Here is a 17268-nt window from a genome sequence, read left to right on the forward strand (position 1 = left end):
TAGGAATACGTTCTTCCCTCTCTAGAGCGAGCTCGAAGGCCCTATTAACTACTCCTACATGCTATTTAACTAATTCATTAATTACAAACATGCTGAGCTGTAATTACACAAAATCCTAATCCAACTAAAACACTAATTCCATTCTCCTCGTAACATGATTCTTCTTGGATTCTTGACAGCTGTCCTCCTTCAGTTAGGCTGAGATGTGTTGGAGGAACATTCACTGAACAAGCCGACCTCGGGTGCTAGCTGTGTAGATGGCTCATTAATTAGTAAAGATGAGTATCCTATTTTCACGGTCCCTGTCTCCTACCATCCTCCGAAAATGTAGCAGGCATGTTCCCAAGTCTTTAATAACTCAAAGTATGGAACGCTGCTACCAAACACCATGTCTCCAGATGAGCTGTAGACTGTATTGATGTACAGGTGTCTTTCTTCTAACATTCCCGGTCAAACTGTTTATTCTGCTTTGAAAACATCACCTACAGCAGTTTCGTAGCGCGCTACGAAACTGCTGTGTGATTTAAAAAACACAGTCTTCCTCTAAACTCCTCACGAAATTGAATAGCTGCTGTTTGCTAGGCTTCACGTTTCACCATTTAAAGGATACTGCCATCGTAGACAAACCCATTGGTTGCAGCTGATGCTATCGGCCATTATGGAAAAAACTACCCTGTTGGTGGCTTCCTTTAGATTCTTGTCAAAATATGGGTATGGATTTGGATCACAGTATGCTGGAAGCTTTTCAAACTTCAAGAGAAAATGACGGAAACGTGATTCAAACACCCTCTCCAACTCCGAAAATCATCTTCATCTGAAGCTGTAACATGGATTTGAATGAAAAAATCATAACTAGAGCAGAAAGGAAACTGTTCAAAGAGTATATTCCAGTCACCACTATTTGGCAAAGTGCTCCAATTTCACTGACATAAATTGCACAGCCTCCGACAGCTCGGGCAGCACCATGGTATTCAGCTGCTGGATGTAAGTTATGAAACATATCCCAATCTGGTTGCATGAATTCTCCCAGAAACAAGGTATTGTAAGCAACAGAGGAAATATGAATAGTATGTGAAGCTGGATCGCTTGGAAAAAAGTCATCGGAAGCTCTTATAACTGCTGTTTGCTTCGCACTGTAAAGCCCGTCAGTATTGTGGCACATATAAGCAATACAGCCATTATCAGGAAAATTGCGAACAATTGAAGCTTCTAATGCCTGATGATATTTCCTTGTAATAGACACACGACCCCCATGACCATCACCTAAAGTTTCAATGATATTTTGAACATCAACTTTGACACCATCAACACCAGCCGATGCCAAATAGCTGTGTAACTCATTGTAGAAATTGTAGACCTTCTTCGGATGAACAAAGCCTAATCCATAAACTGAAAGACTATCCAAAACAACATCTGGTAATTTGTCTCTGCTAACCTGAGACAAGTAACTCCTTAAAAACAGACCACGAATAGAATGCTGGATTCCACGACTCATTTCAACAAGATCTTTCAAAACATCTTTGGCTGGGGCGTATCTGAGAAGTTGTTTGAGCTGGTGGAGAGGATTTCACTTGCAAGTCCTTTATATCACTTCCACGAAAAATGATATAATCATAAACTTTGTCACTAGGAGGAATTTGTGGACCATCTTTCTTTCGTCCTTCTGTCCCAAAGGACCGCACGTCTTGCAGAGCAATGTTGGAGTTTTGAGTGTCAATGGTGTAAAGAATGCCCTCATAACGTATTTCGCTCTTTGATGTTTAATATAATGTTTAAAGGCATATAATGTTTAATATATACAGATCCCACTGTACAAAGGAAATACAATCTAGGCAAGATGTTGCCTGCGTGCTGCACGAGCTCATACAAATTAATAATTGTACATCCTCGCTTGGTCTCCTCCCTGAAAAAGAATTCCAGCTTCCTGAGCTCGTCAAATGCTCGCATGTAGAGCTCGTAATATTTGTGAGGCGACAGCCTGGATGTTCTGAGTTCCGCAAGCATCTGAGCCGAATACTTCAGAGCATCCCGGAGATTATTCGAGTCCAGGGCTCGATGCATATAAAAGGCGTTCTGTTGGAGTCCCACGATGCCTTCGGCCAGCCATTTCTCCTGCTCCTCTGCGCATTTGCAGTAGAACAAATGATAACCATATATCAAGGATCAACCTTGTCCACATAGATCACACACTATACCAGAATCCCACAGCCGAGGTTTTGAAATTTGCTAGTTCAATTAAAGCTTCAAAACGTGATCGGTTAACACATCATCATTATAAGGAGCCTCTGGCGTTGTGATTCTGGTGATTTCACTACTGTAGGTGGCCATCAGAAGTGCCACATCTCTATCCCGGTGTCACTAATAATGGCGGCCTTGTGGCAATCAAATCCTTATAAAGACCACTTGACACTTGGCATTTAATCGCTGTATTCTATTTTGGGCCTTTGCATCACTCTGCTCATCATCTAAATTTAGTATATGAACCTTCTACTGAAAACCCGAGCAAATCCCCAATTTCGTAGCGCGCTACGGAATCACTTGAAGCATGTTGCGCTGCGAAACTGTTAAAAGAGGACTCATGCGCTGCAAAAACACCCTGTCCTTAAGCTAGGCTAAAAAATTTTGGCAATAGAATTTTCAGTGATAACATATTCTATAATGTTCTTAGTAAATTTTGACATTGTTATTCTTGTTCCTGCATACTGCTAAAATTAGGGTTTATTGTTGCATAATTGAAATGTGGAATTAAGCATGTTTTACCTAATTTAATGTATGGCCAATGTTATATGAATGAAATATCCTAGATATTATCTGACTCGATAAGATTTCATCATTTTCTTGAAAGTATAAATGCTTGAAGGTCACTTTTCTTTTCTTTCTCTCAACATTGGATGAAGCTGACTTTCCCGAACTCCTTGATCAAGAAACCAAGTTCTTACTCACCATCATCCTTGACTCCATATCCCTAAGTGAATTAGGAACTGATCCCTAAAAATGGTGGTCATCTCCTTCACATTTTGTACATTTTGCCACTTTTTCCCAGGTCTAGCCCTCAAAGGTCACCTAGGGCATCAATTTCCTAGGAATTGACCCAAGAAAAAACATTGATCTCCTACATGCTACTGCTCTGGTGTTTCCTCTTCCTCTCCTCCAAATTCAAGGTAATTCTAATGGTTGAATCTCTGGGAATCCCAATCCCTAGCCCTAGGATTGAATTTTTCCTGGGCACCCCCAAGGCTAGACCTTAACAGTATCAATTCAAATTTTTGAAGTGAATATTCTTATTTGGTCCTTTCATTTCACCTTGTCCAAGATAGGAACATCAATGGTTGATACATTCCATCCCCTAGCCTGGGTTGGGTCCACTTGGCCTTGTGCGGTCCCAATTCTCAATACAGATTATTTGTCAAGGACCATTAGGGAATCCAAGTTTCCCAAGAATTATAGGGATTAAGGACCTCATCAATAAGCCTATTCCTTCTCCCTCAACCCTCCAATACTCATCCCTTACCCCTGGAGGATCAAGTCCCTTGCTTAAAGAGAAATCAAGTTCCATTCTTCACTACATCCTTTGGAAAGGGTTTCCAAGATCACTTCCCACCTATCCATTGACATATAATTTACAAGTTATCCCTACACTACCTTGACTTCTCACATCCTTGAAAGTCTGTAAAGAGAAGGGAGACTTAGTTTTTGTGACCGTGGGATAGGCTTCCATTATTTCCCTTAACCTAGCAGTTGCCCTCTTAGGAACCCCTTTTAGGTCCCCTGCTAGTTTGAGAGGTAAAATTTATGATGCCATTGTTGTGGATGTAGTAGGTCTTCTTCCCTGGTGAATCACTAAGGAATTGATTCATTAGCAACATTTCTTAATATTCCTCTGGCGACTCCATAATCTCCATCTCATGATGGAAGGTGCTAAGACACTAACCTATCATCATAGAAAAAAATGTGAATCCCATTTCACTTTCCTTGATAGGAAGCTCAAGAGGCTGAAACACGAGCATAAATTATTTGTTCCTCTTAACCTTTCAAAAGTGGTTGGGGAACTATTCACCTCCCTACCTAAAGATGATGACATACCTACATTTTGTGGGGAGAAGGATCCTCAGGAGCACCTTCTAAAAGATGAGGGCCTCACATGTGGGGAATCTTAGTTTAACTACATAATTGACTTTTCCACAAGCTTTATAGGAAAGGCCCGTGAATGGTACTTTTCCCTTCCCACATTATCTATATCCTCATGGGAGGATTTGCTTGAAACATTTGAAAAGAGATGGTACCATGAAAAGGATGTTGTTCAATTATACATGGGGTTCTTGTCTATCAAAAAAGGGATGATGAATCCATTTCCGAATTCAATCATAGGTTTAATTCTCTCTTTCATGAATTCCCATAAAAATTAATCCATCCAAAATAAATAACCTTGGTGCTGTACCTAAATTCCTTCACAGGAAGCTAGCTTTTGATACTCGAAATAAGCAACCTGATAACCTCTTCCAAGCCAAAAATATCATATTTTACCTTGATCAATTATGAGGCAAAAATATATCAACATGCTCTAGGATAAGGATGATAGTTCATCTGATGATGATGATCTTCCCCTGATGAAGAAGATGATTTACCCCAAGCATCCTCTGAAGTAAAGGAGAAGCCCCCTGACCCTATCTTAAAGTCCCCATTAAGGATAGCATTGGATATAAGCAACCCATTCTACAACAAATTTGGATTAAATGGATTCACCTTACGGAAATGCATCCTAAATTATGGCAGCCTTATCAACATCATTCCTTCAAGCATCATGAAAAATCTAGGAATAGAGATTTCAAAGAAATATTTCTCTAAGATGATTTTAAACTCCGAAAGGATTAAGGTATGTGGGATTAGGGAAGCAGTAAAATAATTTCTTCATACATATCTGGAAAGGATATTCTCCATCAATATAGTTGTGGTAGAAATCTCCCCAACATGGGGAATTCTTATGTCCAAAAGGTTGATTGAGGATCTCAACATATCCATTAATGAATATGGCTCCATCATCTATCTCCCATGGAAAAAAAGCTCTTATGCGTCGATTCTTAGACATGAATTTTCTACCCCTATGATTGCCTCATCTCATGAAGATGAAAGTACCCTAAAAGAAGAATGTGACAGTATTGGGGAATGGAGGATTTTAAAAAATGAGCATGTTTCTTCCCCTCCCCATCTGGGGTTATGGGTAATGTACTTCTATGGGTTGCATTCCAAATCTCGGTGGGGGGCCGGCTTTGTGATCATCCCCTCATATGAAGAATATATTTTGTTTTTGATAAGACTCAAATTCACTTGCACTAATAACATTTCCAAGTATGAGGCCCTTTTGTTGGGTCTTGAAGCATTCAAATCTAGAGGGATTCAAAAATTAATCATAATAGGGGATTCTGGTCTAGTTATCTTGCAAATTAGGGGAACTTTTGACACAAGGGACGAGAAATTGAAACCATTTAAAGAAACAATCACTCACATTCTTAAAGGGTTCGATGATTTATATTTTTGAGCATTTGAGAGATCTTTGAATGACATGGATAACACCATGGTTGCATCCTCTTCCACTTCCACAATTATCCCTCATGATGTTGCAAGGAAAAGAAGATGCATCATCTATACAATTCATATACCTTCCATCCCTGTCTAAGAAGAACATTGGCCTGTTTTTGAAGATGAACAAGACATAAATAAATTCCCACAAGACCATGAAAATTCCTTCTCAAGAGAGAAGGATTTCATCAATGAGAAACACTTTTATAGGAATGATTCTAGCATTACTAATAGTAACCAAGAAAACCCGGACACACTATATATAAACTTAGGATGTGTGACCTCTCCCCAAATCATCAATATTGGAAAAAACCTCTCTAGAAGGAAAAGGAAGGAGCTCGAAAACCTAGTAAGAGAGTTTAAGGATGTCTTTTCTTGATCATATGATGACTTAAATGCATATAGCCCTAATATTATCCAACACACTATTCATCTCAAGGACGGGGTGAAACCTGTTAAGAAAAAACTGAGATGGATGAATCCAAAAATATCCCCTCTCATAAAAGAAGAGCTCCAAAAGATGGTTGATGCAGGGATCATTTCCCCCAATAGACATTCATCATGGATCTCTAACCATGTGATCACTCACAAAAGGACTAGTAATATCAGGATGTGCATTAACTTTAGGGACCTTAACCATGGATTATTAAAGGACAATCACCCTTTTCCCAACATGGAAAACCTACTACAGAGGATAACAAGGTATCAAATGATGTTGTTCTTGGACAGATTCTCTAGATACAACCAAGTCATTATTAAAGAGAAAGACCGCTTGAAAATTCTTTTACTACACCATGGGGAACATATATGTACTTTAGAATACACTTTGGCCTCCTTAACATTGGATCTGCCTTTTAAAGGGCCATGGACTTCACCTTCAGAGACCTCATCAGGAAGATCATGGATATCTATCAAGATGATCTGACTGTGGCCTCCAAGGAAGGAAAAGACCATTGCAAGCATCCAAGGAAGGTATTTGAGAAATTCAATAAATACAACATATCTCTTAATCCTAAAAATTCAATCTTTGTGTGGACAAAGATAAATTGCTTGGACATGTGGTCTCCAAAGATGGGATTAGCATCGACCCCGAAAGAATCCAAGCTATTAGCAATATTCATTATCCCAAAAATCAAGACACTTTAAGGTAATTTTTCAGCAAAATAAATTTGATGAGAATATTCATACCAAATTTTTCTTAAACTGTTAAACTAATGAGTAACCTCTTGAAGAAAAACACCCCGTACATGTGGGATCCTACAATAAATGAAGCCTTTGAGGAAATAAAGAAAAGGATTGATTTCACTCCCATCCTTGTTAGCCCTATCTATCCTAGGGATTTTGTCATCTATTCCCTTGCCTCTAAAGACACTATTATTGGGATACTTGTGCAAAAGGACGATGATGGGGATGAGAGATTGATATATTTTATCAGAAAATCACTCCATGACACTGAAAAAAGATACACTATCACCAAAAAACAATCATATGCCCTTGTCAATTCTGTCAAGCATCTTAGGGCCTATGTTGGGTACAACATGATATATGCATATGTCCTGTACCCTGCTATCAAATATGTGTTTTCCCAATCTAATTCTCTTGGATACTAGGGAAAATGAGTGTCCAAAATCCAGGAATATGATCTTGACATTTTTCTAAAGAAAATTAGATGGGGTCAAAGCATGGGCAAAATTATTATTGAAGGTGATAACAACACCATTAGAGAAGGAGAGAAAGGGAGACTACGTGCTACTACTATCGAACATGAGGAGGATGAATTGTAAATGGACATAGTCTATTATCTGTGAAACATATATGCCCCTTCGGTGATAAAGGAAAGTGTTCCCTCTGTGGACAAAGGCAACCCCTTTAGCCCTAGAGTGGGTCTAGTCATAGAAAAGACAAAACAACAATCGATTCCCTTAAATAGTCATTGTTGGAGGCCTACCTCAAACTAGTAGTTGATGAAGTTTCAGTTGCACTGCTCCAGCTTCCGTTTCTTTCTCCTCAATGAGAAATCAACCTGAAACACCATAAGAAAATAACAGAGCACATAACCAAGAACAACAATGATCTATTTACTTATAAAGTCAAGAAATCATAAGCTATCAAGAAAATTGTACACAATATATAGGAAATCATCATTGATTGTATTAAAATGAATAAAAAACAAAGCTTACAACCAAGTCTTGATATCGTAAGCCTTCTCGGAGGGTCCAACCAATATGTTTCTTCAAGCATTCACTCTCAAGAATGGGTTTCCCAAATAGATGATATCTCTCTCTCACTCACAAGCTCTAATACAAGGTTAAGGCACTCCACAACCTCTTACCAAACTATTAGCAATCCCACACTTGTCATGCTCATGCCAAAGCTATCTACTTAATTTCAAAGCAAACTCAAAAGAACTAGCCAGCACTGCCCAACTAGTAGATCATAGCAATGGTGAGTGATTTTATAGGAGAAGGAGTCTCCATGAAATGAGGGAGAGGGAGCTTATCCTTAAGGGAGGTTGCACAAGAGGTGAAACCACCATCCCAGAGGAGGAAAAGCAACCCAAACTGACCCAACAACTAGCTCTACAAACACCCAAAAGGCCAACTGTTTGAACAAATTCGCCAAATCTAGGTTGTCGCAAGTCATGAACTAAGGATTAGCGATGACATCGCAAGGAGGCAATTTGTTGAGATGAATCGTCGCTGTAAATAGCTGGGAGATTCGTACCGAGCCCTAAAACTGCACCGTCATGGGAAACATGTGTACCCCAGTGACAGTGTCATGATGAGACAGTTCATGACAAGGGATCGTCGCACCTTTTAATGTCTTATTAGCGACGATGCAGAAACATAGGAAAAAAGGTCAGTTCTTCAGCATCAAAGAGAATTGTTTAATCTTTTTTCATAAGTGGGAAGATATGGACATGTGTATTTGATACATGACACAGCAGAGGGACTGAGATGAGGACAGTGAAAAATTACTGTGTAACAGATGCCCCATAAAGCATGAAGTTTGAGAGAGTGGGAGGGGTGAAATGCTTTACGAAACCATGACCGAACTGGAACACCACCTTAAAGAACCTGTAGGTACAAGTACAACTGATATCTCTGATAGTGAAATACATGTAGTATAGGCATGGGCGCAGCCATCCAAAAGACATATGAAACTTGGTCTGTGGTATGGACACAGCCACCCAGTTGATGAGACCATATATAATGATAAAGGTATGGTCACAACCATCCATGAAGACTCAGGTATGGTCGTAGCCATCCAATCAAAGGGTCATGTATGTAATCACGAACCAATCCACGCAGCCCGAACATATGTAATCTTAGTTAGGGGTCTTGAAACCGTAACCGATCTTAGTACAAATTATAGCATGTGAATAGATGTGCTGAAGTCGAGCATGACAGAAAGTCGTTGGATTACTGATCAATAATGAAAACCGTTAACAAGCACGAGAGAGACCACCAATAATGCCAATGGCTCTCAAGGTACAACCAGTACAATCCACTAAGTGTGAAAAATGAGTTGAATTCGAACACTCATGGAATTACCCAATTGAAGAACAATGATGAAAGTCCATCGTCAGGTGAAAAGAACTTGCCATTGAGGCATGCAAGCTCCAAGGTACCGAAAGGGATCTCTAGATCAGCCTCCTGGATAATGAGCTGGTGTCAACAGGAGGTGATCCATTGTTGGAAGGCCATAATGTTTCCCCCATCAATGACGCGAGATAAGGAACAAGTTGTAGATGGTGAAATAGAGCATCAGAGGAGGAGGTAAGGGTGTGAACTGTAGAAGGATTATACTCTTGAACATATCAGTGACACGACTCCAGAATGTGGCAGCATTTTGGTACCAAGGGATCGTAGGTCTAACAGAGACAACATGGATCAGTTGGAACAGGGCAAAATGACAACCCAAAACCCTAGAAGGCCAATGATGATGTGAGGATATCCCAACCCGGCGAGAAGCAAAAGTGTCGATGTTCAAGAGTGACTAACTGCCGTAGGTAACCAATGACGACTTCCAAATTTCCCCCACCATTGCTGGCGAGTACCCCAATTATTTTTGAAAAAAAGCTTGAAGGGGATAGCATATGCTTGAGATATAAGTTTGACTTTTGAACGAATCCAACCTAGTGATAGTTTAACGAGCCCTAGGGAGGAGAAGCTCGAGTCTCGTCATGATGACGAGTCCAATGTCGTCGGGGTTTAACGAGTCTGACACAGGTAAAAATCAGAGTCTTTTTCATGTTTAGAGAGTTTGAAAAAGACATAGAGAAGAAAACTCCAGAGGGGTCCTTTTTTTGTAATTTTTGTCCGTCAAGATCGAAAAAGTAGAAAACAATACTCGAGAGAACCGCTTGACCATTATGACCAAGGAATACTTTTCGTAATTAGTGTCCCCAATTTGAAAAAGTAAAAAAGCGATTGGAGACACATCATTTCATAACCAATATCGAACTCGAACGACAAAAGTCCGACAATCTTTTCATGTTTATACAGTTGGAAAAGAGTTGAAAGTAGACCTCCATTTTTATTCTCTTTAGCGAGTCAAAAAGGGAAAAAAATACTCGGCAATATTTTCAACTTTTATGAGTTAGAAAAGAGCTTAAAGGTGACTCTTCCTAGAGGAACAAGTGGTATAAAGGATAGCAACTAGTTCCGATAATGGTGGAACTGCTCAAAACATGTAATGGTCAAGAGGCTGGCTAATAAAACCACTCATCGTTGCGGTTCCTCAGGAAAGGAAAAGCAACCAAGTGAAAGCATATGATCGGCCAAAGAGATGGTGGCAATAGATTGAAACAACAAAGGCTCATCTAGTATAAATTAGCGGATAAAAATGACAGTCATGAGATGTAAATCAGGTATGGGTTCATTTTTACACAAGCTTGAACCATGGAGAACTCTGCTTGGATTCAGTTTCATGTTTACACAAGCTTGAAATGAAAAACTATGCTTGCTATAAGTTCACATGCCCCTAGAATAATGATGCAAATCGAGGTACATGCCCCCCAAGCTTCATTGCATTCAATGAGGTGGATGGAATGAAGGTTCACTTTTGAGATCTTGGAAAGACTCGACTTGGATTTTATGAGATCTAAATCAAAGACTCGATTTGGAAAAGGGAGTTGTTTAATTTTTTAATGAGGTTGACACAGTAAAAAGACTACCCTTATAACCCTTGTTTCATTTTTTAACGAGGTTGACACAAGATCAAGAACTCTCCTCAAGACTCCTTGTTTCATTTTTTAACGAGCTTGACACAAGACAAGGAACTATGATCGATGATCCTTGTTTCATTTTTTAACGCGGTTGACACAAGATCAAACTATCCTCGGACTCCTTGATTCATTTTTTAATGAGGTTGACACAAGAAAAGAACTATCCTCAGAATCCTTGATTCATTTTTTTAATGAGGTTGACACAAGAAAAGAACTGTCCTCTGACACCTTGTTTCATTTTTTAACGAGGTCAACATAAGAAAAGAACTATCCTCAGACACCTTGTTTCATTTTTTAGCGAGGTCGACACAAGAAAAGAACTATCCTTAGAAACATTTTCATGGGCAAGATGAGAACATGGCTTTGAAGAGGTTTTCACCGAATGGAAGAAACGTGCTCTAGGAGGAATACATATCATGAGGCACAAATGACAGATCGGGTTCCAATGCCTCTAGTACATGATGTATGAGACCATCTACATGATCATCAGTGGATGCAGAGATGGAACAGGTAGCCACATAATTGACTTGTGGTGGATAAGGGACGGCTTGCGAGTAAGAACCAATATGGGATGACAGTGGCACAAGAGGCACCGGGTGATTCAAGAACAACAGTTGATGTATAGTCACCATTCTCCCATCGTGTGGAAACCAAACCACATGGAAAAGTGAAGAGACAAGAGCTCACATGGCATAAATGTAATCACGACCAAGGAGAAGATTGAAATCTAAAGCACCTTGGACAACCATCACATCTATATAGATAGTTTTTCCTCCTAAAGTAACAGGGAACTTCGAAAGGATCCCTAAAGGTTGACTGGTTCCTCTGTCAAATGGCAACAGATTCTGCGTGACCAGCACAAGCTGTGGGGAGCCCAAAGCTTGCCAAGTAGTGAAAGGCATGAGGCTAACCAATGCACCTTCATCCAAGACAGTCCTAGGTACTTATTTATCATAGGCATGTAATGTAATCTAGAAAGGCACATAGGATGGAAGGCGGAAAGCAGTCAAGTGACTCCAGTAAAAGGAAATGACCGAAGTACTTGGTGGGGGTATCATATGATTTCCCCCATGCTCTACAGGAATCGAAGAAGGACTCTTTGAATTCGCTGGGATAGGAGGGTCGTTCTCAAACTCAAGAGAATCTGACGAGACGAGAAGAACATGAGCAATATAATCATGATGTTCTTCGGGAACAGAGTGGACCACTAGTGGTGAATCCAAGTTGACACTCTCTCCGACCAATGTGTGGTCAGGAACAGGCTGAGGAGAGCTAGGTTCAGGAAAAGGAGGATGGACAAGAGAAGAATCTAATTTAATCTCTTTTTCAACCGGGAGAGGGTTTGAAGAGAGCCTCTGATAACCAATGGGAAGTCGGAGTGAAGAAGCTATAAGACTTTCCAAAATGATGGAAGCTTTATCCATGAGCGGACAAAGGTGAAGGGGATGGTTGCCATCACATAGTCTACAGGGGAATCGAATCTTCCCTTTCTTCTTACTGCTGCCAGTTGAGGATTGAACATTGACATGAGCTTTAGAGGATGATGAGCGATGAGCCAGATCGTGAGACCATACTTCTAAGATCCTAGGAATGCCAGGACAATCACGAAGAAGATGGTCACCCTTGCACAATTTATGAGGAGACTTAACCTTCCATGAAGGAGCAGAAGGTGTTCCAACCTGAGATGTACTCAGAGCGATAGTTGCATGGGTGGTCTCATGCTGATCGGATTTCTTCTTCTTCTTCTTCTTAGTCTCCGGGTTACTAGATGTGGAACTCTCACCAAGCAAAGTAGGAGATGAAGATGAAGGAATAGGGGAAGAAGGCACAGGCTCAACCATGGAATCATCGTGTCATGATTTAGATGAAGGAGATGGTAGAATAGGAGTCATGACACTCGGGACCACCAAGGTTGAAAACAACCAAATGGGCAAACCAATGGTTAACCTAGGCAAGGATAATGTTGCCATATACGGAGCACCGACATTTCCAAAAGGCAGAAACAGACCAGGGTTTCCATCTGTGGGAGGACCTTGGCCAGTAGACTCAAAGAAAGTTTCCATCAGGAACGAGCCTGAAAAACACTCATATTGTAACCAAGAACTCTAACTATTATCAGGAATATTTCGCAGGCAGTAAATTTTATGACACAGGAACAAAACTGGACCTTTTCATGTTTCAAGAGTTGAGAAAAGGATGAAAAGGTGACTCTATCTCTTTTTAGGTTTAATGATCCTGAAAGGAAAAGTGCTCAGATGGACCTTTTCTTTTAAGGAGTCGAAAAGGAATGAAAGTGACTACTCTAGAGAACTAGGCAAAAGGTTTACCAAAGAAACCGAAAAACTGCATATACACCTTGGTGATCAAATGACCAAGGACTTTCCGTACGACAGTCAATCTTCCTGAATGTTGTGTTTGGTGCGTTACGGTTCACAAGGTGGTAGACATGACTTCCTATGGATGTAGGATGATAACCTAGTGAGGTCTCCCGATATATACTCGATGGTACTGGGAGCACAAGTCTGTACTAGGCAACTATTGAGTCACAAAAGGAGGAATCACCCAACCTTAAGCAAAAGCAATAGTGGCTAGGTTTAATGACAGTAGAGCACGTCTCTAGCCTAGACCTCTAAATAATGTGTGTTAAGTTCCAATGCGTTGTTAAGTTCATTCAATTAATTTTAGAGTTGATCTTGAATTAGGTTTTAGATTTCAAGCCCTATCGTATGTATATCAAAAACCCTAGGATGCAACTAGAATGAGTAAAGCATCTTTCATTTCGATGAACACCTACTTAAAGGAGGGTAGAAAGTTCATTCCCAAGCAAACACAAGCAAATGCAAACACTAAGAAACACAATGCATCAATACACTAACCTCACGAGGAATCGATACTACTAATGAAATATTTAGAGTTCACTTTTCAATTTCTCAAACATGAAAATTTGAAATGCACATATACTTTCACTTTCGTATATCAAATGAATGTAATCCCTTAATTTTTTTATTTTTTATTTTGAATTTAAAGAGACAAAGAAGCAAGTGTGAATTGATCGATCCAAACAACTGTGATCTATGCTTGGTAGTGAAGAAATCAAATCAATATAAAAAATTGGTTCAATAATTGACACTAAAAATCAACCAGCCAGAAAACAAGCAACGAAAAAGCCTCAAGCAAATCAATAAGATGGTCGTGGATGAACCTTGGACAGACAAGTAACCCAAGCAAATGGTTTCTCAACGAAACCTCTAAAGAGCTAGGTCACATGGTCTAAAAACACAAGGCTCACTCAATGAAATGAAAGAGATAGTACCTTAACCAAAAGCAATCAAAACAATCTAATGGGAGAGAGGAAACAACAGGGGATAAACAAAAATGGTCGATTCAGGAGGTAAAGTTGTAAGAAAAACTTTAGAGGAATCATCGTAGGTGTTACACTGACAACTAGAGATGTCGTCGCAGGTGTTACATTGTCAACTAGAGATGTCGTCACATGTGTTACACTGTCAACTAGAGACTAGTCACTAAAGTACACCTGTTTTCAAAGACGGTCCAATTTCAGGAATCGTCGTGGGAATTAAAGTAGAATCCTGAGACGAAAGCCAAATAGTCATGGGTACAAAGCTAGAACATCAGCAATGTCATCGTGACTATTAGTCTATCTTCAGTGATGATCTTACTTAAGCAAAAGACAAATTAAAATCACCTAAATGACACCAGATAATATTTCCAAGTAGTAAGGGGAATTCCCAGATTGACCTAGGTAACCCAAAAAACTGATGGTTTAACCCCAAAATTGAAGAGACACTAAATCAAAAGACAAACAGGAAGACAACGTACAAAAGACTAGTCCCCTGTGGAGTTTCCAACTTGTGATAAAGGAAAGTGTTCCCTCTGTGGACAGAGGCAACCCCTCTAGCCCTAGAGTGGGTCTAGTCACAACAAAGACAAAACAACAATCGAGTTCCTTAAATAGTCATCATTGGAGGCCTACCACAAACCAGTGGTTGATGAAGTTTCTTTTGTGCTACTCCAGCTTCCGTTTCTTTCTCCTCAATGAGCAATAAACCTGAAACACCACAAGAAAATAACAGAGCACACAACTGAGAACAATAATGATCTATTTACATATAAAGTCAATAATCATAAGCTATCAAGTAAATTGTACACAAGATATAAGAAATCATCATTGATTGTATCAAAATTAATCAAAAGCAAATCTTACAACCAAGTTTGACGTCGCAAGCCTTTTCGGAGGGTCCAACCAGTATGTTTCTTCAAGAATTCACTCTCAAGAATGGGTCTCCCAAATAGATGATATCTATCTCTCACTCACAAGCTCTAATACAAGGTTAAGGCACTCCACAACATCTTACCAAACTATTAGCAATCCCACACTTGTCACACTCACACCAAAGCTATCTACTTAGTTTCAAAGCAAACTCAAAAGAACTAGCCAGCACTGCCCAACTAGCAGATCATAGCAATGGTGAGTGATTTTATAGGAGAAGGAGTCTCCATGAAATGAGGGAGAGGGAGTTTATCCTTAAGGGAGGTTGCACAAGAGGCAAAACCACCATCCCAGAGGAGGAAAAGCGACCCAAACTGACTCAACAACCAGCTCTAGAAACACCCAGAAGGCCGACTGTTTGAACAAATTTTCCAAATCTAGGTTGTCGGAAGTCATGAACTAAGGATCAGTGATGACATCGCAAGGAGGCAATGCATTCATATGAATCATCACTGTAAATAGCTGGAAGCCTCATGCTGAGCCCTAAAACTACACCGTCACAGGAAACACGTGTACCTCGGCGACAATGTTGCGACGAGACAGTTCATGACAAGGGATCGTAACACCTTTTCATGTATTATTAGCGACGATGCAGAAACTTAGGAAAAAGGGTCAGTTCTTCAGCATCAGAGAGCATTGTTTAATCTTTTTGCATAAGTGGAAAGATATGGACATGTGTATTTGATACATGACATAGCGGAGGGACTGAGATGAGGACAGTGACAAATTACTGTGTAACACTCCTCACCTAATAGACCACAAAAGAAGATCCCTAATTTTGCATGCCTCAAAGTTCTACCTAACCAAAAATGGACTTGAGTGGATGAGCCCCGATGGGGTGATCCTTAGGTGTGTCAATAAATAATAATTCTAGAAATTAGTAAAAGGGTTTCATGTTGGGTATGGCAGGGGACATTATGTTGCCCAAACCACCACTCTCAATATTTTTAGGGCAGGTTGCTATTGACCCACCATATTTGTTGATACCTTGAACATTGCAAAAAAATGCCAGCCATGCCAATTTTTTTTCGAAAATAATGATTTGGCCGCCATGCCCTTGGAAAATGTGATGGTAGATTCCCCCTTTCGGAAATGGGTTATGGAATTCATCGGTGAGTTAAAGGAAAATTAAAGTCATGGCCATAAGTGGATCTTTGCAACAAATGACTATTTCACCAAATGGGCGGAGGCCATGCCAACCAAAAAAGAAAATAACCAGGTAGTCATGGATTTCCTTGAAGACAAAATCATTACCAGGTTCGGAGTTCCTGCCAAGATTGTGACCGGCAATGCTAAAGCTTTTGATTCTATGGCTCTCACATACCTCTATAACAAATATGGTATAATATTGTCTCACACCTCTAGTTATTACCCCCAAGGTAATGGCCAAGGTGAATCAAGTAACAAGAAACTCATTAGTGTCATCAAGAGAACCATGGATAAACATAAGAAGGATTGGGATAGCAAGATAAAATATGCCCTATGATATGACATAGCCATGATAAAGGCTTCCATCAATTTCAACCCCTTTCAATTGGTGTATGGGTCTAATGCCTAGCTACCTATGCATCTCCAACTACTTGTCCTTGAGTGTTTAAAATCCTTCCCCGATCAAATCATTAAAAGCGATGAAAAGATGAGGAAAATTCCTGATCAAATTGCCCATGGCCATGACAATATGAAAACTACGTTTGAAAAAAATACACAAACTAGAACATTTAAATCTGGGGACCTTATACTCTTGTGGGATAAAAGAAGGGAGAAGTCATGTATGCATAAAAAATGGGATAATCTATGGATAGGGCCCTTCAAGATAATAGACACTACAAGGATAAACTCATATCACTTGGAAACTAAAGAAGGTGAGTCAGTTCTCCTTCCCGTAAATGGGCAACTCCAAAAGGAGTACTTTCTTGAAGGCACTTCAATTTGTACTATATGCATGCTAAGGTAGGGTGCATTGCATGATAATTTTGCATTAGAACTAACTCCATATCATGTTTTTCATGATAGATTCGATTTCATTTAAAAGAAAAAGAAGCATATTTTATTTCTTGTTGGTTTATGGGCTAATATTAAGCATGGGTGATCATAAGACACCATGAAAAAACATTCATCCCCATGGCTTTCATCTTTGACATGTTCAGATAACATGTCCATGGTGACCAAG

Source organism: Pinus tabuliformis, chromosome 6, assembly GCF_031772625.1.
Source record: "Pinus tabuliformis cultivar Carrire ecotype Pingquan chromosome 6, CPIR1, whole genome shotgun sequence".
NCBI classification, from domain to species: domain Eukaryota; kingdom Viridiplantae; phylum Streptophyta; class Pinopsida; order Pinales; family Pinaceae; genus Pinus; species Pinus tabuliformis.